Source organism: Humulus lupulus, chromosome 4 (genome assembly GCF_963169125.1).
Source record: "Humulus lupulus chromosome 4, drHumLupu1.1, whole genome shotgun sequence".
Taxonomy (NCBI): Eukaryota; Viridiplantae; Streptophyta; class Magnoliopsida; order Rosales; family Cannabaceae; genus Humulus; species Humulus lupulus.
The window spans coordinates 54,814,413-54,838,886 of NC_084796.1; the positions used below are offsets into that span (position 1 = coordinate 54,814,413).

At 38.7% G+C, this 24,474-nt stretch overlaps 1 pseudogene; it reads left to right on the plus strand.

The window, feature by feature from the left end:
* Window positions 1-458: 458 nt before the first annotated feature.
* LOC133832189 (7-dehydrocholesterol reductase-like) lies at window positions 459-4,445 on the plus strand (annotated as a pseudogene).
* The last annotated feature ends 20,029 nt before the right edge of the window (window positions 4,446-24,474 follow it).

Genomic DNA, 24,474 nt, shown 5'->3' on the forward strand with positions numbered 1-24,474 from the left:
AAACTGTGTGTGATTACGCAAACCTTTTCGTACGACATTGAAGCCTCTAGTTAAGGAAAATTTACATATATGCTATATATATTTTGTATATAGACAAATGATATTTATAATGGATAAAATTATTTACAAAGGTACGACACTGAAATTAATAATTACAAAATTTACAGTTTCGATTTAGCATAAAATATAACACTCATTGATTTTTTTTGCTAAATTTAGCATAAAATTTACAGATTGCACTGAAGATAGTATAAGTCTCTCCATGTATATACAACCTTTGACTTTCTTTTTTTGCTATACATTTTGTTATAGTTTTATGTAATTTATTTTTTTTATTATTATTTTTTAACGATTGCAATTGATGTATTTGTTTATTAGATGAATTATTGTTTTCTAGATTATTGTATAAACTACAAACCTCATAATTATAATATACGTGTGCTTAACAAGTTTAACTTATGAATACTAAACATGTAACTCTAAAACATAATATAATTAGAAATGTGTTTTAAGGGCCATAGCCTCCAAATCTAGCTCGTACCACAAGCTGGATATTTTTGAGACTCTTTCTTTCTGTTTTAAGGGCCATGTGGCACCGTCTTCCACTGATTCTGGCTCGTCTGGGAACATCATAATTGATTTCTATTGGGTAAGTGTGATTCTTCTGGGATTTCTGCTTTTCTTGTTTATTAAATTTGGGATGTGGTAAATTAGAAAAAAACTGTAATGAGATAAGGTTGTGAAGGTACATGTAAATTTAGGATTGTCGACTAGGATTTTGGAGTGTGACATTCTTTGTAAGGATAATTCACCTATCAGTTGTTCTTAAGTCTTATTCAAGGGCTTTGTGCTATCACATGTAAATACTATTAGAAATCACAATAGTTCTCTGCTTGATTTCTTCTTCTTTTTTATTTATCTATTTTTTTAATTTAAATAATCATAATAATAAAATTAGCACAAGTCTTGGCACCACTTGTCAACTGTCAAAAGGACTTTGAGTGGATTTTTGGTGGTGGTGGTTGTTACTTGTTTCTGTTAGTTTTTTGTTGTTGTCATTTTTACTATTTCAATTTTGCTAGAGAGTATGTGCTTTGTAGCAGCTTAAACTCTGCTGGGTTACTAAGTGTATGCGGTCATTATTGAAATTTTCCCAAACCATAACTTTTGAATATCCTTTCGAATTTCGATTGTCTTTTTGCAGGGTATGGAACTCTATCCTCGCATTGGTAAAAACTTCGACATTAAAGTTTTTACAAATTACAGATTTGGAATGATGTCTTGGGCAGTTCTAGCTGTAACCTATTGCATAAAGCAGGTAGCGTCTATGGGATAGTTGTGAATTATGCCTAATTATGTCAGTAATTCAGCATCACTTTTTTTATGTCCATGGTGTTGGTTGATGTGCCAGTTGCAATATGAATTGCATTTTAGGTTTGAAACTTGGCTCGCTTACAATTTGAAATATGTGGCAGCAGTGTAGCCATTTGATTGTGTGAACTTAGACTGTTAAAATTTTATTAACGAATCTGAGTTGCTTTGCCACAAAATCTCTACAATCCATTTCCAGCGGCCAATCATTTTCCCTCTTGTTCAAGGATTGTTTCTCTGTATAATTCATTTGAACAAAAAGAACACTTAATCTTACTTTACTGTGTGCCCGTGTAGCTGGCCTGGTGGTTATTTCTTACCTCTAAATCAGACCCGACCTTCCTGTTTTACACTTCTACAACAGATTGCTTTGTGGACACACTCTTTAGCTCTTTTGCTAGTATTTAACGTCTATCTTTTTTCTTTTTACCAGTATGAAGTGAACGGCAAAGTGGCTGATTCAATGCTTGTTAATACCATATTGATGCTGGTGTATGTTACTAAGTTTTTTTGGTGGGAAGCTGGATACTGGAGCACAATGGATATTGCACATGATCGAGGTTCTACATCCTTTTATTTTAACTTTCCATCCTTGTTATCCATTATTTTATTAAACATCATTTTGGCAATAATCTTCTGGATGGTTTGATATTTTGGAACATGTACAAATTTAGATGTCTTATTATTTTTTTGAATGCATACTAAGCATAACTTATATTTATGAATTAAGTGAGATAGAAATAAGATAACTCGTCTTCTATGAAGTCATCATCATTAAAGTCTCTTACTTTCGTTACCATTCGAAGATTATAGTTACTTCCCCTTTAACTTTTTCCATCTATTGCTGTATTTGATCCCAATTACTTGGATTGGCTAACATGACGTTGAAAATTCTTGGCCTTAATTTTAGCAGATAAATTGTTTCTACTACCTAATTTTCCACTGTGATTAGAAGAGACCAAATAATTATTAAACAAATGTTCTTGTAGTGCTGAATTTATCTATTGCTTCTTTCCCGTTCTTTTGGTTTGTTCATACTTTCTCTCATTTGGATCATTGTACCTATCATTTTGACAGCTGGTTTTTATATTTGCTGGGGATGCCTTGTATGGGTGCCTTCTATATATACTTCTCCTGGCATGTACCTGGTCAATCATCCTGTACACCTTGGAACTCAGGTATAAAGTTTTCTATTCTAAGTTTATTTGGTCAATAAAATGTAATATTACTGCTTTCGTTCAGGAACAGTTCCAAAATGTTTTTCAACCTTTTCAAAATGTGAACACTTTTCTGCATTACTAGAGAGTAGGAAACTATAGCAATGGCTATGTAGATACCTTGGTGGGATTCAAACTTTAGACCTTATGGAAGAAAACCACATGTCTTCCCATTTGAGCTAACTCCCCTTGGTATACACCAGTAATATTATTATTAGCTTGTAAAAGCTGTATATTGGCAATTTGATTCTAGATTTGAGTTAGAAGCTGCAAATCTATTCTACCAGCCAAATGCAAAAGTTGAATGCTTGTAACTTTGTTTGTAAGCTGCCAAGCCCATGAGATGAGCGTAGGCTTGATTTTTTTTGCAACCAACCATACTTTCTTTTCTGTCCTATTTCCCCATTGTCCTATTAAATTAATTCTTAATTTTAGTTGTCTACTTTGCTTTGTCACAGTTGGCACTCTACATCCTAGTAGCAGGCATTCTTTGCATATACATCAACTACGACTGTGATAGGCAAAGGCAAGAGTTTCGCAGAACAAATGGCAAAGCTTTGGTTTGGGGTAAAGCTCCATCAAAGGTATATGGTTCTCTGAAACTCGTTATTTGGTTCTCATTATACATACAATTTTCTGTATATCTGCTGCTAAATCCTGCATAATTCTTCCCTTTCTGTTTCACAGATAACTGCCACTTACACTACCACAACTGGGGAAACAAAAAGCAGCATTCTTTTAACTTCGGGATGGTACGTTTTCAGGCTCTGCCATGTAAATATGAACTAACTGGATTTTTTTTTCTTCTTGGTTATGAATGTGGGGGGGTGAGCATGCTGTTGTTGGCCTACTTGCTCCAACAGGATGTTGGAAACCTTGAAATGGGTACACTATGTATATAAAATGAGCATTCTAACCATGTGGATGGTTTGGTTTTTTGATAGAGGGTGCTTTCTTCTTCTATTTCTATGAGCCATTGTCCTAATTTGTCAAATGCTAAAATTCTAGAAACAAAGTTCTCTGGTTCACGCAGGTGAGGATTAGCTTGACATTTCCACTATGTCCCAGAAATATTAGCTGCATTTTTCTGGACTGTTCCAGCTCTTTTTAACCACGTAAGTAATTTTCCATCTGGGGTTTAGATTTGTTTATGTTGTTAGAAGTTGTGTTTGAATTGAATCACTTTTGTCCTGCAGGCTTTACCCTACTTTTATGTGGTGTTTCTTACAATCCTTCTCCTCGACCGGGCGAAAAGGGATGATGATCGGTGCCGATCCAAGTAAGCAAACACAATCTCATCATTTGTTTATGAAAAATTATGTCCCTTAAAAATTGCAAAGGTAAACCTTCCAAATTTAGTTTTTCAAATAGATCCCGAAGTTGAGGTAATTCATTAGTTAAAACTTACCTTACGAGTGCTACTAGTTTATTTGCTTGTATGGGAGAGACAAACTCTGATCATGTTAGTGGTTTCTGGTCCAACAGGTGTAGACAATTTACAAACCGATGCGAGTGTAGAGAAAAATAAATAAGTAGACGAAATGAATAATGGTTTGCGCGTTTTCATACAGATAAAGGCATAAAATCTTGACATGTGATTGTTATTGTAGGTATGGAAAATACTGGAAATCGTACTGCGAGAAGGTTCGGTACAGGGTCATCCCCGGAATTTACTGAGAAAATGTTGCACAAGTGTTTGTTCTATGTTGAGAATGGCATGTATATTCAGCCTTTCCAAATTAAATGATGGCAGGCTGGTATCATGTTGTTGTTATTGTTGTTTTTGTAATGGTCAACTTTATGGATGTTGTATTTCTCTCATCTTCAATGACCAAAAACTTTTCTTGTTTAGGAAAATTACTATAAAGTTTTGTTTCTATTTTTCATTTTTGAAGTAAAAATTGTTCAAGATTATAAAACTTTATTATGTTATGCTTTCAAACTTAAGTTAGAACTAAGATCTCATGAAGTAGACACATTTATGGTTTGAATTAGTTATTGTTTAATGTAATACTTATGGTTTATCAATCTATTGAGAATTACATTTTATGATTAATTTTGAATTTTTTTATCAAAATACAATAATGAAAATCTTTTAATTAAAAAAAAACCATATAAGTATACTTATCAAAATAAAATTTAAAATTTTATTACTATATGTTATGATTTAAAAGCATATTATAAGCGTAAAAAATCGTTATGGTTTATATAATATAACAAACTAAAAATGTTATCAAAATAATCAAATGTAACAGTTGAAAAGTATTATGAAAAAAATACAAGATTAAACTTCAAATTTATAATCAAAAACTCTATCTAAATGTTATTATTTGAATATTATAGCACCTAAAAATGTGTTATTGAATAGTTTAAGATAACACCGAACATAACATTCAAAAAATGTTATAGAAAAGACTGGACTTTTAATAACATGGGCTACGTTAGCATTTTCAGAAGTGCTATCAATAGTCCCAGATAGCACTTTTTAAGTGTTATGAATACTGTTTTTTCTTGTAGTGAGAGTTCATCCTCCCCTTTCTATCTGATTTCCCCCTCTCGAAATTAGGTTTAAAACCTAATTTCTTTCTTCAGAAGCAATGCGGGCCACAACCCACCTATTCCAGCGACGCGGCCCATGTCTAAATCATAGCTGAGCTTCGATCAGGCAGACTGCGACCCAACCTTTTCAGCACCGTGACCTGTGTATATTTTCTAGGCAGCCACACTCATCAGCAATGTGGCCCTCTGTTCCTACTTCGCGATTCGTATCAAACCTTGAATAACAGCCTTTTTTCCTTGGACTTGGCCATGACTCAGCATCATAGCGCCACGACCCTTAACAATTTCTTCAATTTTTTTGATTTTGATCCCGAAAATTCACTGAAGCCATAAAATTTCTTGAGGATTCATCTTTTCACCTAATAAACACCAAAAGGCCAATTTTTCATCATTTTTCTGCCAATTTTCTCCAATTGTTCTTTTCCTTTATTTATAAGCTAAAACCTGAAAACAAGCAAAAACAAAGCATAATACTACACTAAACAACTAAAAATATTAACAAAAACTACCTAAAACCCAACACAAAACTAGACTCAACAAACTCCCCAAAAATTAACCTTTACTCGCCTCGAGTAAAGATTTAAACTAAACACCCACACATGGACAACTCAAAAACAGAAATGACACAAGCTTATGAATCAAGTCAACAACATTGAATTAGCCTCAATTTCAGAAAATCTCATCAAAAGTCCAAAATCCTAATTTGTAGAAACAATCCAAAATATACGTTAAACCACACCAACATCCTGATTCAATCCAAAAATTCCTATTCAACCATAACCACAAAAATTAGTCAACAATTGAATCTATGTAGGCATGCAAAATACTCACCATCAACCCATTGATCCATATGCTTGCATTGTTCATCACTCTCCACTAATGTAGACAAAATATGCTCAAGAATCACTAGGACTTTACGCTCATAACAATAGGCTTAGGCAATGGGTAGATATATGTCATTCAGGCTCCAAATTACCATAAGCATATGACCTTACAAACCAACAATCCACCAAAACAATTTCCAAAGAAAACCCCATATGAACCCAAGTAAAGGTTGAGAAAGTCATATTTCACTTTATCATTTTTTTTATTCAAACTAAACTCCCCTAAACTTGTTTTAGTGAAAGCATAACAAGAGTGTAGCTTGGATTTTCAAATTTCTTTTTTTTTTTGTTTCAATTCTCAACCTTTTTACTCTTCATAACAATACACCAAATTACAAAACTAATCACATCTCATTAAAATTCATTCCCCATTATTTAACCATATGCTCATAGTAGTTTGGTAAAGGAGTGAAAACTAACAAAATGTCTATTTGGCTATCAATTGCTGTCAAATAACAAAGAGGATACTTTTAGGCTCAACATGGGTAACAATGGATAATTACTTTTTGGTTGGCTTGAAAGGCTCAAATATTCCAAGAAATGGCCTAAATCACTTTCCTAATCATACCTCATCTAGGATTTCGTCTCAAATGATAAACAAGCAAGTTCTAGATTCATTCATTCATCAAACCACAAGCCAATTTTTTAACAGTGCAGACATTCAAATTCAAATTTTAAAGAATTTTCAATCATGGCTACACATTCATTTTTTTATGGATCGAAACAAGGTACCAATGAAGTCTAACCAAGCACACAGATTCAATTGATAAAAAAATTCAAAAATTTGCACGACATTTTCTTCCATATCATAGGCTAGCATTGACAACTTAATTTACACAAACGCAACACTCCAACAATCCTAGACACAACAACATAGTAAATAAAAGACTAACCAAATATAATACACAAATAAAACACAACAACAACTAAAACAAACTATTCAATATATACAAAACAAAGGTAAATTTCCTCCCCCAAACTTAACTGATACATTGTCTCCAATGTGACATAAAAAGAAAAGGAAAAGAAACTGACCTGGCAAACTCAGACTGCCCACAACGAAGGACCCTTGCCACCGTCTTCCTCAGGTAGCCAAAATGTGGTGGCTGATATAGATTGAACTTGGTAATTTATGAGCTGGGCTTGAAGTAGCATAGTGACCCTACTTTTTTTTCCCTTAGTTTTTTAGACGATTCAACATTACAAATTTAACACTAAACGACAGAAATTAAAATTAATCCTAAAATAAAATAAAAAATAAATAAATACTCAAAATAAAATAAAATATTCATAATCCAAAACATAAATAAAACTAATAAAAAAATTACAAATAAAGGATGGGAATGCTTCCAAATGCGCTGTCGTTAACGTCATTTAGCCAGACGCTGAATTCATCTTCAAATTTAACTCAGATGAAGTCCACCCCTAGAATCCTTAAGAGCCAAAGTGTCATATGAGAAAGCCCGTCTTATGATGCTGCAACTTTTTGGAGCTTTCCACCGCTCATGTAACATTCAAGCTTTCCTACTAAAGAACCTTTTCATATGATTACGCACTCTTTGACTACCTTCTTTAGCAATGATCGTTCAGTTGCAGCAAAAACATTAAATGTTACCTCCTCATTTTACACTCGTAGCTTCAATTCCCCTTTTTGTACATCAATTAGCGCTCTTCCAGTAGCTAAAAATGGCCTCCCAAGAATAATTGGAATATTTTAATCTTCCTCCATATCAAGAATAATAAATTCTACATTAAAGATGAATTTGGTCACTTTCACCAATACGTCCTCAATCACTCCCCGAGGATGTTTAACTAAGCGATCTACTATTTGTAGGGACACAGTAGTAGGGTGAGCTTCTCCCAATTTAAACTTGGGGAAGATCAATAGAGGCATTAGATACACACTAGCCCCTAAATCACATAATGCCTTCTCAAAAACCGCACTCCCTATAGTACAAGGAATGGTAAAACTACCCGGATGTTTAAGCTAGGGAAGTAGTATCTTTTGAAATATTGCATTGCACTCCTCAGTAAGTGCCACCATCTTATAATCCTCCAATTTCCTTCTTTTTTTTTTGACAAGATTTCCTTCATGAATTTCACATAACTCGGCATTTTTTCTAACGCTTCTGCAAAGGGAATGTTAATGTGAAGTTTTCAGAAAACATCTAAGAACTTGGAAAACTGCTTGTCAAGCGTCCTCTTTTGCAGCCTCTAAGGATATGGGAGCTTGATGTGATGCTCAATAGTTATTTCTGGTCGCTTCTTCTTGAGGTTCTCATTTACCTCTTCATGCACCCTATTCTTCTTCTCATACTCCATTTTTGATGGAAGACTAGATTTCTCAACTAGCTTCACCAACTCCTTACCGCTCCTCAAGGAGATCGCATTACACTGCTCCTTATGATTCACCTCAGTATTACTTGGAAAAGTTCCTTGTGGTCTACTTTGTCAAATATTTTCCAAGTGACCCACTTGAATTTCAAGATTTCTTATGGATGACCGAGTTTCAGTCATAAACTGAGCTTGGGAGTTGGTGAAGGTCAACAATGCAGCTTGTAACTCATTTAACTTCTCTTTAGGGACTGGTGGCATAGGTGGTGGTGTTGGAGGTTGAGGCATAATCTGTTGAGATTGAGGTTGGAATTGAGGTTGCTGGCCCTGATTATTTCTCCATGAAAAATTAAGGTGATATCTCCACCCTGGATTAAATGAATTGGAGAAAGGATTGTTGGCTTGCCTATTTAAATTACTCATCATGTTTGTTTACCCAAAAACAGACTTCCTGATGACGTAGCAGGATTGGTCTACACGTGGGATGCACGTGACTGTTTTAAGTAAGTGTATCCTGCTCGACCATCGACCAGAAGATTATTGGTTTATCAAGCATCATACATATGGGCGACCAGTCTGGTCGCATATATTCATTTATTTCATTTAGATATGTAATTATGCATTAACTATAATTTCCCATATTATTTAGATATGCATGTATTAAATGTAGTTAAGGCCCATTGGCCCATGTAGACCTCCTTGAGCCTATAAATAAGAATCAAAGGTCTCAAGAGAGGGGACTTTTGGATTTTGGAACATTTGGCTTAAGAACACTTGAGCTGAGAGATTCAAAGAGAAAAAAGAGTGTTGTTATCCATCACAATTGTATCCATCTAAGAATTAGTGAAACTCATGAACCCTGTTTCATTGAACACTATTCTTGGAGTACTACATCAATAAGAGCGCTAAATGGACGTAGGTCATTACCATCTTATTGGGGCCGAACCACTCTAAATTGTTTGTGTCATTTACCTTTTTGTCTTAATTTATTCTTGTTTTCATTTCATTTTATATCATTCATCTGACTTCATGTTGTTGACCAATTTGAGGGTCAACATTTTGGTGCTTTCATTGAGAGTTCAACGCAAGACTTCCAAAAAAATTAAATGGCAAAAACATCCAGAAAGACGGGACAAACCTCTGGTGCTGCTTCCACACAGACTCCTCCATCAAATGTGGCTGAAGATGAACCACAGTTGGATTTTGAAGAGGAGGAGAGGGATTCTGAGACCTTGAGGACAACACTAAGTGTGTTGCAGGAGGAATTAGCCAATTTGAGGGCTAATCAAGAGAATGTGGCTGAGACAATGGCTTTGAAACAGAGAGAAATTAACCGTCAACGTCAAGAATTCAATGAGCGGCAGGCTGACATAAACCGCCGATAGAGGGATTCCACTGCCGCTCTGGAAGCAGCCATTCAGTTGGCCCGGGGACAACCGGCACCAACTTCTTAACCGGAATAGCCACCAAGGGCACCACCACAACAAGTCCCAAATTTAAGTCATCCACCTCAACCGGCAAGCCCTCCAAGGCTGTAGCAACCTCCTACTGCTCAAGAGGATCTTCCATTTTAAGATCCTAAGAAATAGCCACCTTCTCGTGCTGGTCGATATAATCCCCAGCATCAAAGGCAGAATAGGGCCGGGCAGCCTCCACGAAGCCCTAGACGCCAAACTACTGAGGAGTCGAATCCTTCGAGCAGGGGATAGCGTCCTTCTGCTAACAGAAGGCATGCTGAGTCAGGCTCTATGGTCAGGGGCCCCCCACGACATAATAATGCCCGGGGACCCACTGAATAGCATAGGCCTCCCCCTGACGCTCGAGACATGCCAGCAAGAGGAGGTGACAGTGCGATCAACTGGTCGTGACATAACTGGTCACATTTTCAAGATGGATACGACTACAATGAAGTTGATTCCGGTCCAGGGAATGCTGGTTGAAGACAAGGAGAGAGAGGTGGAGAAAGGAAACCCCCACCAAGAGAAAATAGGCCTGCGAGCTAGAACACTTGGGGGTAGCCTAGGCAACCTAACATCTTTGATCGGTTGGGCCCTAGCGACCAAAGGTGTAGAGATGACAACTTGAGGGATGTGCTCAATGATAGGCACAAAAGGCATGATGAGTACGCTCCTCTCGCACCAGTTGCCCAGCAATACCAGACGTATTACATGCCCAGATCGATGCCCTAAACCAGGCCATCCAGTAGCTGGTGGGAGCCGAACATCCCACATCGAGTATGATCGGATAAGAGGCACTCGATTCATACAAAGAATAGCAATGGTAGAAACCCCTAGCAAATTTAAGATGCCAGTATTTCCCAACTTCAATGGATATGGAGATCCCATATCTCATGTTAATAAGTTCGAGATACAGATGGACATCCAGAAGGTGTCGGACGATGCTCGCTGCAGAATCTTTTCGGCCACCCTATCCGATACTGCACAAGAATGATTTTTTAAATTCCCTCATGCTAGCATAGTGTCATGGGAGATGTTCGTAAAGGAGTTCCACGGGAAATTCTATGCTGGTCGTGTACACCCGACGGAAGCCAACCAACTGGTCGAGATACGCCAGAAGGAGGGAGAGTCCTTAAAGGCATATGTCCAGTGTTTCATGCGAGCAGTAGCTGGAGCTAAGACGGTTGGTGATAAGGGGAAAATGATGGCACTTACTACTCGAGTGTGACGCCACTCACCCCTATGGAATAGTTTAAGGAAGAATGGGGTGAAGAGTACCAAAAAATTCTTAGATGGAGCAGACAGGTACATCAAGCTTAAAGAGGCGATTGCTAACGAAGGGAAGTCACCTACAGGAGATAAGGGACCAAAGGAAGATCCCGCTAAAGTCACCAACGGGTCAGATAAACCCAATGGCAATGGCAAAAACAATTGTAAAAATGGTGGAAAAAGGGCAAACAACGAGCCATCGACGTCTGAGAATAAGCGCCCTAAGAGTAATAGGTACGAGCCAAGATTGACCAATTACACGACCCTTGTTGAAAGCAAAGCGGAGGTGTACCAGGCGACCAGTGCCAATGTCCCTTACAAGCGACCAACTCCGATAAGGAAAGATATCTCCAAGAGCGATACAACCAAGTTCTGTCATTTTCACTACGACTATGGTCATGACAACAATGAGTGCAACCAGCTGAAAGATGAAATTGAGTTCCTTATCAGATAAGGACACCTAAGGAGATATGTACGAGCCACTAGAGGTTCTCAGCAAGAGGCTCAAGAAGGCAATGAGCAAGCACCTGTACGCCAATGCTTACCCCCTTTACAGCCAGCTCCTGTGGTGGGTACATTGCTAACCATCTGTGGCAGCCCACACCTAGCCGGAGATAGTGGGAAGGCAAGGGAGCGATACGCTCGAACCTTATGCCATGACCAGGACATTGAAATGCTTAATGTGGAGGAGCGAACTCCCAAAGAAGCTCGAACAGAGGAAGAACTGATAACTTTCTCTGAACTTGACGCTCATCATATCTGATTTCCTCATTTGGACCCTTTGGTCATGGACGTCCAAATCACCAATATGATGGTTAAGTGGGTGTTGGTGGACATGGGGAGCTTAGTAAACATTTTGTACAAGTCTTCGCTGGAAATGATGAAATTGTCAGTGAAAGATCTGGAGCCATGCAACCAAACCATCTATGGTTTTTCTGGCGAAGGGCTCATGCCAATAAAGTTGATAAGGCTTTCGGTTATAGCAGGAACCACACCTGCGAACAGGACATTCCTTCTACATACAATGCTGTAATTGGAAGGCCCATCCTAGTCGACCTGCGAGCCGTAACCTTAGTCTGACACCTCTCCATGAAGTTTCCAACTGACGCAAGGATAGGATGCGTGTTGGGAAACCAGTGAGAAGCAAGGGAATGTTACAATTCCTCATTACTGAGGCAACTAGGGGTGGATCGAGGGAAGAATCAGGAAAAGAGTTGCAATTGGCCAATGAGATGCAAGCCCAATGAGGTGAGCACATCACCAAATAGGGTGTTGCCCAAAGTGAGGATAGGGATTTAGATCCTCGCTTTAGGGATTTTGATGAAGAAGTAGGACCAGTTGAGGACCTCAAGAAGGTCCAACTCGATGAGGCAAATCCGACCAGGGTTGTCAAAGTCAATAAAAACTTAGAGACAACAACAAAACAAAAACTAGTGGAATTTTTTAAGAATAACCAGGAGGTCTTTGCCTGGTCGCACAAAGATATGGTTGGAATTGACCTAGCAATTATCAGTCATGTCCTGAACATAGATAAAAGTTTCCCACCAGTGCAATAGAAAAGAAGGCTGCTCGACAAAGATAGATAGAAAGCTTTAAAAGAAAAAGTTGAGAAGCTGAAGGAGAACAGATTCATCAGGGTAGCATTTTATCCATCATGGTTCTCTAATCCCATACTAGTTCCCAAGCCAAATGGCAAGTGGAGAAAATGTGTTGATTTCATAGACCTCAATAAAGCCTGCCCAAAGGATTGTTTCCCATTCCCAAGGATCGACCAGCTGGTCGATGCCATTTCGGGGCACGAGATCCTATCATTCATGGATGCATATTCTGGATACAATCAGATCATTATGCACCCACCTAATGAGGATCACACTAGCTTTCGAACCAATACATGGCTTTATTGTTACAAAGTAATGCCTTTCGGTTTGAAAAATGCTGGTGCAACTTACCAACGATTATTCAATGACATGTTCAAAGAGATGATCGAGGTAAATATGGAAGTATATGTGGATGATATGCTGGTTAAATCGAAGAAAGAAAAAGAAAAAATGGGGGACCTGTAAGAGTGCTTCAACGTCTTAAATAAGTATCAGATGAAGCTGAATCCCCTCAAGTGTTCCTTCGGAGTTGGATTAGGGAAATTCTTGGGATTTATAGTGAACTCACGAGGCATTGAAGCTTATCCTGAAAAGATCAAGGCCCTGATCGAGATGAAGTCACCAACAAAGATAAAAGATGTTCAAAGCCTAACCAGGAGGATTGCCACCTTGAGTAGATTTTTTTCCAAATCAACGAATAAGTGTGTCCCATTTTTTTCCCTACTTAGGGGTATATGTCGCAACCACCAGTTTTATCTAAGCCAGTCCAAAAGGAAACCTTGTTCATCTATTTGGCGGTCACAGAATATGATGCTAGTGCTGTCCTGGTAAGAGAGGAGGAACATGTGCAAAAAGTTGTGTATTATATAAGCAAAAAGCTAATAGGAGCAGAACTGCGATATCCTCCCATTGAAAAATTAGCGTACTACTTGATCCTAGCCTCCAGAAAGTTGCAACTGTACTTCCAAGCTCACCCCATCGCAACACTAACTGACCAACCCCTACGACAAGTCCTGCAGAAACTAGAAGCCACTGGTCGATTATTGAAATGGATAGTTGAACTTGGACAGTTTGATATTTCTTACTTGCCATGAGCAGCAGTGAAGGGACAGGCTCTAGCAGACTTTGTCGCGGAACTCACTGGGCTTCAGGACATCGAACCGATAGAAGAGCCTGAGCCACAAATCCAAACTCCCTCTTGGAAAATGTTTGTAGATGGCTCTTCTAACGAGCACAACACTAGAGCCGGTGTGATTCTGGTTACACCTAAAGGACATCGATTCCACTGCGCAATCAGATTCGACTTTACAGCGTCTAATAACGAAGCCGAGTATGAAGCTCAGCTCGCAAGATTAAGATTAGCTAAGGACATGAACATAAATTCGCTTGAAATCTATAGTGACTCCAAATTAGTGGTTAATCAAATCACTGGAGAATATCAAGCCTGGGGTCTGAAGATGGTTGGTTATTTAAACAAAGTAAAGGATTTGTTGGCACAATTTGAAAAATAAACTCTCCAGCAAGTACCTCGCGACCAGAACTCAAACGTTGATGCTTTGGCCAAGTTAGCAACTGCAAAGGATGCTAACACCTTGAATTTAGTGCATGTTGAATGGCTATCTACACCAAGCATTAAAACAGAAGAAACCTCTCTGGTCATCCAAGTAGCAGACACATGGATGACACCCTTCATTGAGTACTTGACGCATGGAGTACTGCCGACAGATAGAAACAAAGCAAGGGCCCTCTAGAGGCAGTCTCCTCGGTTCATCCTGGTCGACATAATTTTATATAGAAGGGGTACTCAATGCCACTCTTAAGGTGTGTTACAAAGGAAAAAGTCAAAGAATTAATGTGGGAAGTCCATGAACGTTTATGCGGGGATCATGCTGGGGGCAGAGGATTTCAAAAAAGATCCTAAGGCAAGGATACTTCTGGCCAACAATGAATGAAGACTCTGCGGATTTCGTTCAAAAATGCGACAAGTGTTAGAGATTCTCTATGATATTACGAGTAGCCCCTAATGAGTTAAAACATATGCAAAGCCCGTGGCCATTCAAAGTATGGGGGATTGATTTGATTGGGTCTTTGCCCACGCGAAAAGGCAACGACCAAGAAGGTGCTGGATTTTGTGGTCAACAACATTGTGTGTCGCTATGGGATGCCAAGAAAAATTGTCTCAGACAATGGCACATAATTTTATAGTGATCTATTCATCGATTTTTGCGAAAGGCATGGCATTATCAGAAAATTTTCTTCAATAGCTCATTCACAGGCAAATGGAGATGTTGAGGTTGTCAACAAGACACTAAAGGATACTCTGAATAAAATGCTTGAAGAAGCGAAGGGGGCATGGCTAAAGCAGTTGCCCGAAGTCCTTTCATCGTATAGAACATCCCATCGAACAGCAACAGGCCATACTCCATTTTCCTTGGCCTGTGTGTACGAAGCTATGTTGCTTGTTGAACTAGATCTGCCATCGCATCGAAAGGTGTCATACGATTAGGACGTTAATAGTCAATTATTGATGGAATCTCTGGATTTAGTCGATGAAAGGCGCGAGCAAGCCCAACTCTGAGTAGCAGCTTACTAGCAAAAGGTTGCCCAGATTTTCAACTCTAAAGTACGTGAAAGAAAGTTTAATGTGGGAGATTTAGTACTTAGAAAAGTTTTCCTCAACACCCACGACCAAGCTGCTGATGTGCTTAGACCTAACTGGGAAAGGCCATACCAAATCGAAGAAGTCCTTAAACCAGGCACATATAAACTTGCCCGCTAAAATGCAGATCTCATTCCTTGTTATTGGAATGGAGAACACTTGTGCAAGTATTATCAATAAACAGTTCATTCTCAAGAATTGGTTTGTATTAATTTAACCTTTTACAAGTTTATGAACAAGAGTCTGTCAGTCATATGATTGATCGCTTATAAGTGTAAGATCATTTCTTGATCACTCATACAGACATGATTGTCCACTTATTACGAGAAATAAAAGGAACTGTGTGTAGCCAGTTATTCTTGCCAATATTGTATTTATTACAAGTATTTGCTCATTACGTGTGTTGTTTCGCTATAATATCATTCTCCTAAGTATTTATCATGAGCAGAAATGTTCAAATAGGTCTTGGTTTTGGCAAGTGACCGAGGACCTTATGCTCCTCAATCACTTGGGGGCATAAAAGGTACTAAGCAAGCAAAGCATATCAACAAGTATATGTAAACACACAAGCAAAATAAGGGAAATCATACTACGGTACTTAGAGTATTTTTCAAAATTTTGTTTAAATTTTGTTAAATCAAAACAAAATGCTATGCTAAGTTCGGTCATGCGAACTGATTTTATAATAAAATGCAAATATTATAATATAAAGAGTAAAATCCTTTTCACCGTGAGCAGTTTCTACTCGGATGAAATTGTTAATTAAATGTAAAAGCTGCATGTGCAACAAAAAAGTAAATTGTCTTGAGATCACGAACCGAGGTTCGTGTGTCCCAAGTTACAAGTTAGATCAAATACAGGTAAAAAAAATTGAAACTGAAGAAAGATCCTGAGGCTCTTGTGGCTGTTGGTCGACGATGGCCCCATCATCTTCATTAACGCCCTCAATGCCTATTGCCAAAGATACCTCAGGGGATCCTTGAGCCCTCTCATCCTCTTCCAGTCGAGGAACACACTTCGCCAACTCAGCCTCCCTTATAGAATCTGGTAAGTAGGTGAAGTCTGCCTTGGTATTTCTATTCCAGAACATGTAGAAGCACTAGAACGCTGCTCCCTCGTACTTCTCCAGGTTGCGAGCATTGGTCTCCTCGAGTTCGACAACCTCTTTTGTGGCTGATTTCCAACTCCGCTTGAATTTTGTGGGCTTCTCGGTAGTTTATCAACGAGGCTTCCTTATACTTATCTTTGGAGGCGGTAATTTTGGCAATAGAGTCTTCCTACTTCTTCAATTCCTCCTCAAGCTTGGAAATCTTAGCCTCAACTGCTCGAAAATCTTCAACATGCTTGGCCTCAACAACCTTGTGCTGCTCGACTAGCTTCTCTTCAGCCGCCTTAATCTCTTCAGCCTGCTTGGCGACCACCTCCTCCGAGTGGCACCAACTGGTACTCACGGTTAGAATCCCCTACGATTAGAAAATAAAAGTAAAAAGATTGTTAGTATCTAATAAAGAGATAAGAATCAAACCACAATGGAAGCAGCATCTTAAAGTGAGTAGTTTGTTCAGCCCGCAGCTAAGGAGCTCATCGACCGACATGGTAGGAGCATTGCTGAAGGATTCCAAACTACGCCCGTGTCTGGACAGTCTCTTCAGCCTGTCAATGGCCGAGGTGTAGGCGGAGTTCAGGATCACCTCGACAAGGGTTTTATCTGGCTGAGCAACAAGACTTTGGTTGGCAAGAGTTGAGGGATTCTAGTCGATGGAAGCTAAAGGAGTCTGGTCGGCAGGGCCTGGAGGGGGAGTTGTCTCTTTGGAAGGAGTTGGTGCAGGAGGGTCCTCTGTCCAAGCCCTCTTTGTGGATGCGTCACTAGAACCTTGTCCTGGCTGGCGCCTATTTGTTTTCTTCCTGCTCGCAGGAGTGGTGGCAGTAGGGTTGGTGTATAAATCGAATGCTTTCTCGGCAGGCATGTCTGCAGAAAAGAAGTATACGATCAGTCAGGGTGAGTTGTTATGCAAAAAAGACAAGCAACCAAAGAGAAAATAAATTATAAGTAAAATACCCAAGCTACAACTACTGGTCTCTACATTATTTATTGTCTGCTGCTACACTCACTCTCTGCCTTAAAGAAGTCTGAATTTAAACTAGGCGCGTATTTAAAGTTTTCGTTCCCGTCAAATAAATGACAGGGAATTGGTAAACTGTCTAAGAGTGAGAAGTCAGTACCATTCTCGTTCAAGGACTCAAGTATAGGCTCGGGGTGATCAGGGAGCTTCTCCTTGCCCTTCCCATGCTGGGCGGGGAGAGCCGCTGCTCGTGGAGTGCTGGACTGTTCCTTGATGGTCACTCCCACTGCCCTCCTCCTCGGAGGTTGTGACACATCTTAGTGCTACTTGGGAACTTCTCCCCAGTGGCACTTCTCGCAGTTGATTCCCTCACGTCCTGGTGAGGTGCCAGAAGGCCAACCAGCCTTAGATTGTTCTTCGTGACCAACTCTTTGACACTTTTTTCAATATTCATCATGCTGGCCAAGGATGCTGCTCGTATCTCCATTTTTTGAGTTGGGACTGGTCGATGCCATGGATCTGAATGACACCAAAGTTTTAAAGAATGTGCAGAAAAGCTAAATGAAATCTCTTGACCATTAAGTAAATGACTTACCTCCTTCAGCGAAGGCCAGGTTGTTGCCGACTAGGTCCGGTGTTAAAAAGTACTCCTGGAAGTACTTTCCCACGTTAGACTTGTGGGTAATATTACTCAAGAAGGTGTGAGCAGATTGCTAGTGGTAGAAATGAAAGAACCCCGTGTTGTTTTGGTTGGGGTTAGATTTGAGATCAAACAATCAATTAATCTCATGTGGCGTAGGAACTGACCACTTCTTGTGGCTGTAAAGAATATAGAGAGTAGAGAGCACTCTATATCTGTTTGGGGTGATTTGAAAGGAAGTGACCTCGAAATAGTTGGCCACCCCCTGGAAAAATGGATGCAGAGGCAAGGTTGCCCCTGCCTCAATATGATATCTCGACCAAGCGCTGAAGTCGCCGCCAAGAAGGTTTGCCCGCTGGTCGATTGAAGGCTTGATGAGGGTTATCCCAGGAAGGCCGTAAGTCTTGAGATAATTCCATACCATCCTAGATGTAATCATACTAAGAGGTGCTACGTAACATTCGACCTCTGGTCAAAGGACGTCTTGAAGTCGGGCTTTTGTTTGAATTTTTGGCTGAGAAGTGTTTTCAGGTTGAGGGCTAGTCGAAGGAGTTTCAGCCCGAGGGGCAGGTTGATTGGCAAGAGGTTTGGTTGTTTTCTTTTTCTTTTTTGCAATGGATTTTACACGACCCATATTTGTTTGGATGGTCGAAGGTCTACTTGTGGGGTTATTTTGAGAAAAGGGAATTTCTAAGAATTGCAGCAACGACTGTTCTTGACATTCGAGCAATAGCGCGAGAAGGTCATCGTCAATTGGCCTCTCACCACCCCACGGGACGTCCATGAAAATCTACGAACAGGGAAGGGGAGGTGAGAATCTACAGCCAATAAGCTAAAGAAGTGGAAGCATTGGGATAACATTACTCGTGTATAAAAGTTAAGCTTTTATACGACCAGCATCATCCTAACGTAAACACTAAATAGTATGCGAACATCTTAGAAAACAGATTAAAAAGTAAAAGTGAAAAGTTTTTCAGGAAAAACTTTTCGACTCTGAGAGAGGGAGGGAAAAACCCAGTTTTTTCTAAGTGCCTAAAAATCGAATTTTTACTTTGATTTAATGCCCTAAACCAATAATCCTAAATCCTAAATCCTAAACCAATTCCTAAGCCAAATTTAGTGTTTTTTCCTTATCCTCTCATGTTAATACCTACATGCCCGATTACCCCAAATCATTTTTCAAGAACATTTGGGTACTTAGAATCCAAGTCAAACCAGAAAACTAAAAAGGTAGTTATTGCATTGCATCTCAGAGACGAAGAAGTTCAAGAAACTTACTTGGATAAAGATTGATGCAAATTTCTGGAACGTTGGTTTGAGTAGCTGGACATAAATTCTGTTCCTCAAAGTTCTTCATGAAAGATGGAAAGTAAAAAGTAAAGAATAAATATGGGGTGGGGGGGTATTTATATTGGTTGAACCATGGTTAATGAGGTAATGATGGGGAATGATTTTTGAGGCATGGAAAAATGTGATAGCCGTCAAATCGCTTTTTGGGAAACTACAATGTCATGATTGGTTGTCTTTTTTTGAGAAGGCATTAATGGTTGTGACAGGTCTGACAGGTCAAGCAGAAGGTCCGTCGTTCAAGTTTATTTTATGCTGGTCGTAGTAAAATAAACTTGGGGGGAAAATGTCTACCCAAAAATGAACTTCCTGATGACGTGGCATGATTGGTCTACACGTGGGAGGCACGTGGCTATTTTAAGTAAGTGTGTCCTACTCAGTGTTGCGAAAATTCAATACGCAAGTATACGTATCGTTTCCCAAGTAATAACTCACGTGAGTGAGAACGTTCCGAGAAGGACTATAGCTAATTACCTATTAAATTGAATCTATAGTTCTATTTGGCAAATAAAAATTTGTTTTGAGACTAATTTAATCAAGCAAAGAAATAAAACTAGACAAATAACAATATTCAATCAAGAGATGAAGATTAGGGAAAAATAATTTCAATTGCTTCAATTATCTAATTCAGTAATGCAAAATAATTTTCCTTCTTCTTCTATTGTGATGGCAGATTATAAAATTACCAATATTCCTATTAAGACATAATGGTAGTAGATTACAAGGTAAATTATTGCATTTATGAGATAAATTACACAAGCAATCAGCATTAAGCAATAATCTAAAGCCACAAAAGCTACACAAATACTTTCGTTTTGCATCAAAACTTATGTTTATTCAATTAGAGCATTCCTAATATTCACTTTTTAGATTTCATATTAGAATCATAGGTCATGTAAAAGATGGCCAATCTAAAACATGTATTGAGCACAAATATGAATAAATCACATATCAATAGAAGAAAGAAAAATATCGAAATTACATTATTCCATAGATAATCTCATAAAATCTCCATTAAAATCCCTAAATTGGAGTTTAGTTCATAATCTCCATTAACATGTTCTAAACTGATTAAAAAACAAACATAATCAAAAGCAGAAAAATAAAGAGAGAAGAGAAGAAACTAGTTTAGGATTGACACGATCCGCCAATCCCTGCTCCAATCTCTTTTTTCTTCTTTTTCTAGGGTTCAAGAAGTCTACTCTTTTCAAATTGCGATTTCCCCCTATTAAAAACGAAAACCTCCTCTTTTCTCTCCTAAAAATGAAGAAATTACCCTTAAAAATTCTGACACGTACGGACGTTAGCGCCGCAACTCCAATTCCTGCACCGCGGCGCTATTGCACGATAGAGAAATTTCGAACTTTCTGTAAAGGGGATCACCGTGGCCGTAATGCACCTTAGCGCCATGACCCTAATTCCTCATGGGATCTCAACTTGCAATCTGGAATTCTGACCTCACCGCGGCTGTAATGGATACCAGCGCCACGTCGCCATCAGTAGCGTCGCGGCCTTTACTAGAAATTCATGTTAACATGCTTTTGGCTTCGGTTTAGCACTAAATCTCCACTTTTCACTCCAATTGCCAAATTATATTGCATAAACCTGAAATCAAGAAAAATAAGCATAAATCTGCTCCAAAATCGTGCAAACCAAAGAAGAAAACAATGATCGAAACACTTAAAAAGTAGGCTAAAACTAGCCTAAAAAATTCCCCCAAACTTGCTTCTTACTCACCCTCGAGTAAGGAAATGACTCACAAAACTTAAAACAACCAAAACACGACAAATTAAGCCTCCACTATTATTCATAGCATGCCGCCATCACCTATAAAACTTCAACCATTAAACAACCAGAATTTTAACTCAATTACTCTAACAATTAATCCTAATGCCTTATTTGGAAATAAGAATATACTTGCAAATTACAAATCAACAATTGGACAACATCATACATGCCTTACTCTTCCAACATTCCACAAACCAATATTCAATAAGCTTGCACACTTACCTTTCTCCACTAATGTCAACAATTCAAGCTTTGGAATCAGCAGGACTTTCAAGGTTATAACATTTTGGCTTAGGTAAAAGGTGGTTGAAAAGTCATTTAGGCACCATTATACCATAAGCTTACTAAAACCAATCAAACCTTAAACTTTTACAACCATCCCCAATTCCCCATCTTCCAATGATTGAGAAAAGTTTCACAAATGTAAAGACATTTACTTTTTTTTTTCTTTTTTCTTTTCAAATTGTGATGTTGCACACACTTTTATTTTCACAACATGCTATTCATTTTTTTTAATAATTTTTTTTAGATAATTTTCTCAATCAAGAATTTACATTGTTTAACCACTCATACAAAAACTTTGACTCAATTACAATTCCCTCCCCCAAACTTACTTTTAAGCTTATGGTATAATTTTTAAGACAAAGGGAAAGTAAATAATAATAGATAGAATTTTTGGCTCAACAAAAGTGGTTTGAAAACAATAAATAGGCTAGGCACAAAGGGGCAACTAGGGATAACACAATAGAGGTTAGCTTGAAAGACCCTGACGTTCCAAAAAAAATCGCCTAAATTTCGTCTCAAAAGGCAAATCATGCAAGTTCTATCCTATTCAACCATTCATACCTTAAACCAAAGTAAAACATGTATGACACAATCCAATTATTAAAATTTGCACATCTACAAAAATTTCCAAAAGGCATCCAAATTAATCCAAAGTGTAATCAAGTCAAGCACACAGTTTATTTACAATTTCCATTTTACAAGTGACAACATCGACATTTATGCATATCATAGGCTTAACACTAAACACACAAACACAACAAACAACACATGACAACACTGAAAAACAATTAAAACTAACTAAAATAAACAGAAAAATAAAAATAAGTCCCTCCCCCAAACTTAATTTCACACTGTCCCCAATGTGAACATTATAATCCAAGAGAGAAAAACTTACCTTACAACCTCCTCAGAATGGGTTCGATGGCAGTGGCTGGTCATATGGAGTGAAACGCGGTGGTAGTGCAAAATAATTCTCATCTTCTTCATCTAAAGACCACTGAGATACCAAATTATTCAACTGCTGAATATGGTTCGTATCATAAGCACTCCGCTGCCCCATATAAGTTTGCATATGCATGTGTTGCTGAATAAGGTAATTCAGCTGATCATGAGTGTACTGCATAGCAGGATCAATGTGACCACAGAAAGCTTCGGGCTCATCCTCACCATCATCGGTCCTCTGACGCGATCGACCTCTTCCTCTTAGGACTGGGGGCGCCATATGGATGCGGAGGGATGAGGCGATTCACCATGGACAACCCGACTGGCTTTTGCGGAGGCACCTTCATGTCAGTTAAGTATTGAGGTGCGCCATACATAACACACAATTCAGTTATGAAATTTCCATGCCCCAACACGCCAGTAGTGGTACCCTGAATGATATGATTGATACTCTCCCGAATATATCTCCCAATGTTTAGATTATACCCTTTTAAGATAGCGTATGTCACCTTGAGCTGATCAATCGGGATATCAGATAGATGATTGTTGGGAATCAATCGGGCACTCACAAAATAACACCAAGCTCGAGCCACTTGATTAAGCTCACACTGATACATACAATTGGGTTCACCATCCTTCAAATGAATTCGGGCTCTAGGAAAACCCAATGTCTCTGCAATGTCAACATAATCTAGATTATCGGCCCCCAATACCCGAAGCTCATTCTTCTTCTATGGGAAAGTCAGGTACCTCATACAACTGATTAAATGCTTCAAGAGTAACTAGTATCTTCTTGCCCTCCACAGTGACAGTATGGTTGTCTCTTTCTGGCCAATTAGCAAGAAATTCATACATCATCGTGTGATCAGCCTTGCCATTATAGTCAACAAATTGGTCCCACTGTCAGCGAGCAATCTCAGCTCGAATTTTCTCATATAGTGGCTGGTTTTCCAGAGGTTCTGGACTAAATTCCATACCCTTTCTTCAAGTATAGGCTTCCTTGACAACACCACAAACCTTTCTTGAGCCTCTTTGCTCACAAATCGAGTGGTGTCATAATCTGCCCTTCTGGAAACACGAGGAGGGCGAGATGATGAAGCACCTGAAGCATTTACAGTACCTTTCTTTGGACCCATTGAGTAAAATCACTCAAAAAATACACACTTTTAGGTCATCTAAAAATTTTGGCAGCACCTCCCCTTTTTTTTAGCACTTCCCAAAATCAGAACAATTCACCACAAACCAAAATTCACCAATCCAATTTTTCACAATATCAATAATATCCAAAATACACCACTTAATCCACAATAATACCCAATTAACACTTGATTTCTTCAATAACCAAAGGAAGCTCATTAACTTTGCAAATATGAGAGGCAAAATCACTTTTATTAGTGAGAAACCCATTGATAATCCACCATTTTTGTCGAAAGCTTGGACGAATTGAAGAAAATTTAGGAATAGATGGTGATTTTCGGATTAGGGTTGAAATGAGTGGGAAAAGTGGTATTTTTGATGAAACTTGGTGGAGAGCGGGAAAGAAAAGGATGGGATAAGTGCTTTTTATGAAATTGGGTGGAGAAATTATGAAAAAGGAGTTAAATATTGGTGGTTATGGTGGTTTTATGGTGTTTAGGGTGGAGGAAAATCGAAGAAGATGAGGAGAGGCGGATGGGGTATTTTGGAGGGTTTGGAAAAAATAGTGGAAATTTTAGGTTATAAGTGGTGGCCCGCGCTAGCGCAGCGACGCTAATGTATGTAATTTTTTTTCTTCGGATTTCAATTGCTCCAGGAACCGCGACGCAAGAGCTGGGGCCGCGATGCTAAGCCGACTTTGAATTTTTGTCCTCTCTATCAGGGGCCTCGCCATGGCGCTAATGCCCCTAGGCGCTGCGGTGCAACAAGTTGCGTCGCGGCCCTAATTGAAAGCCAAAAATTATCCTTTTTTTAACGTTTTTCACGGTTTTCTTTTTCCAGATGTTACACAGAATGACAAAAACAATAAGAAATGAAAAGAGTAAAAAAAACTAATTGTTCCAAACCAAAAATTAAAATGCAAAA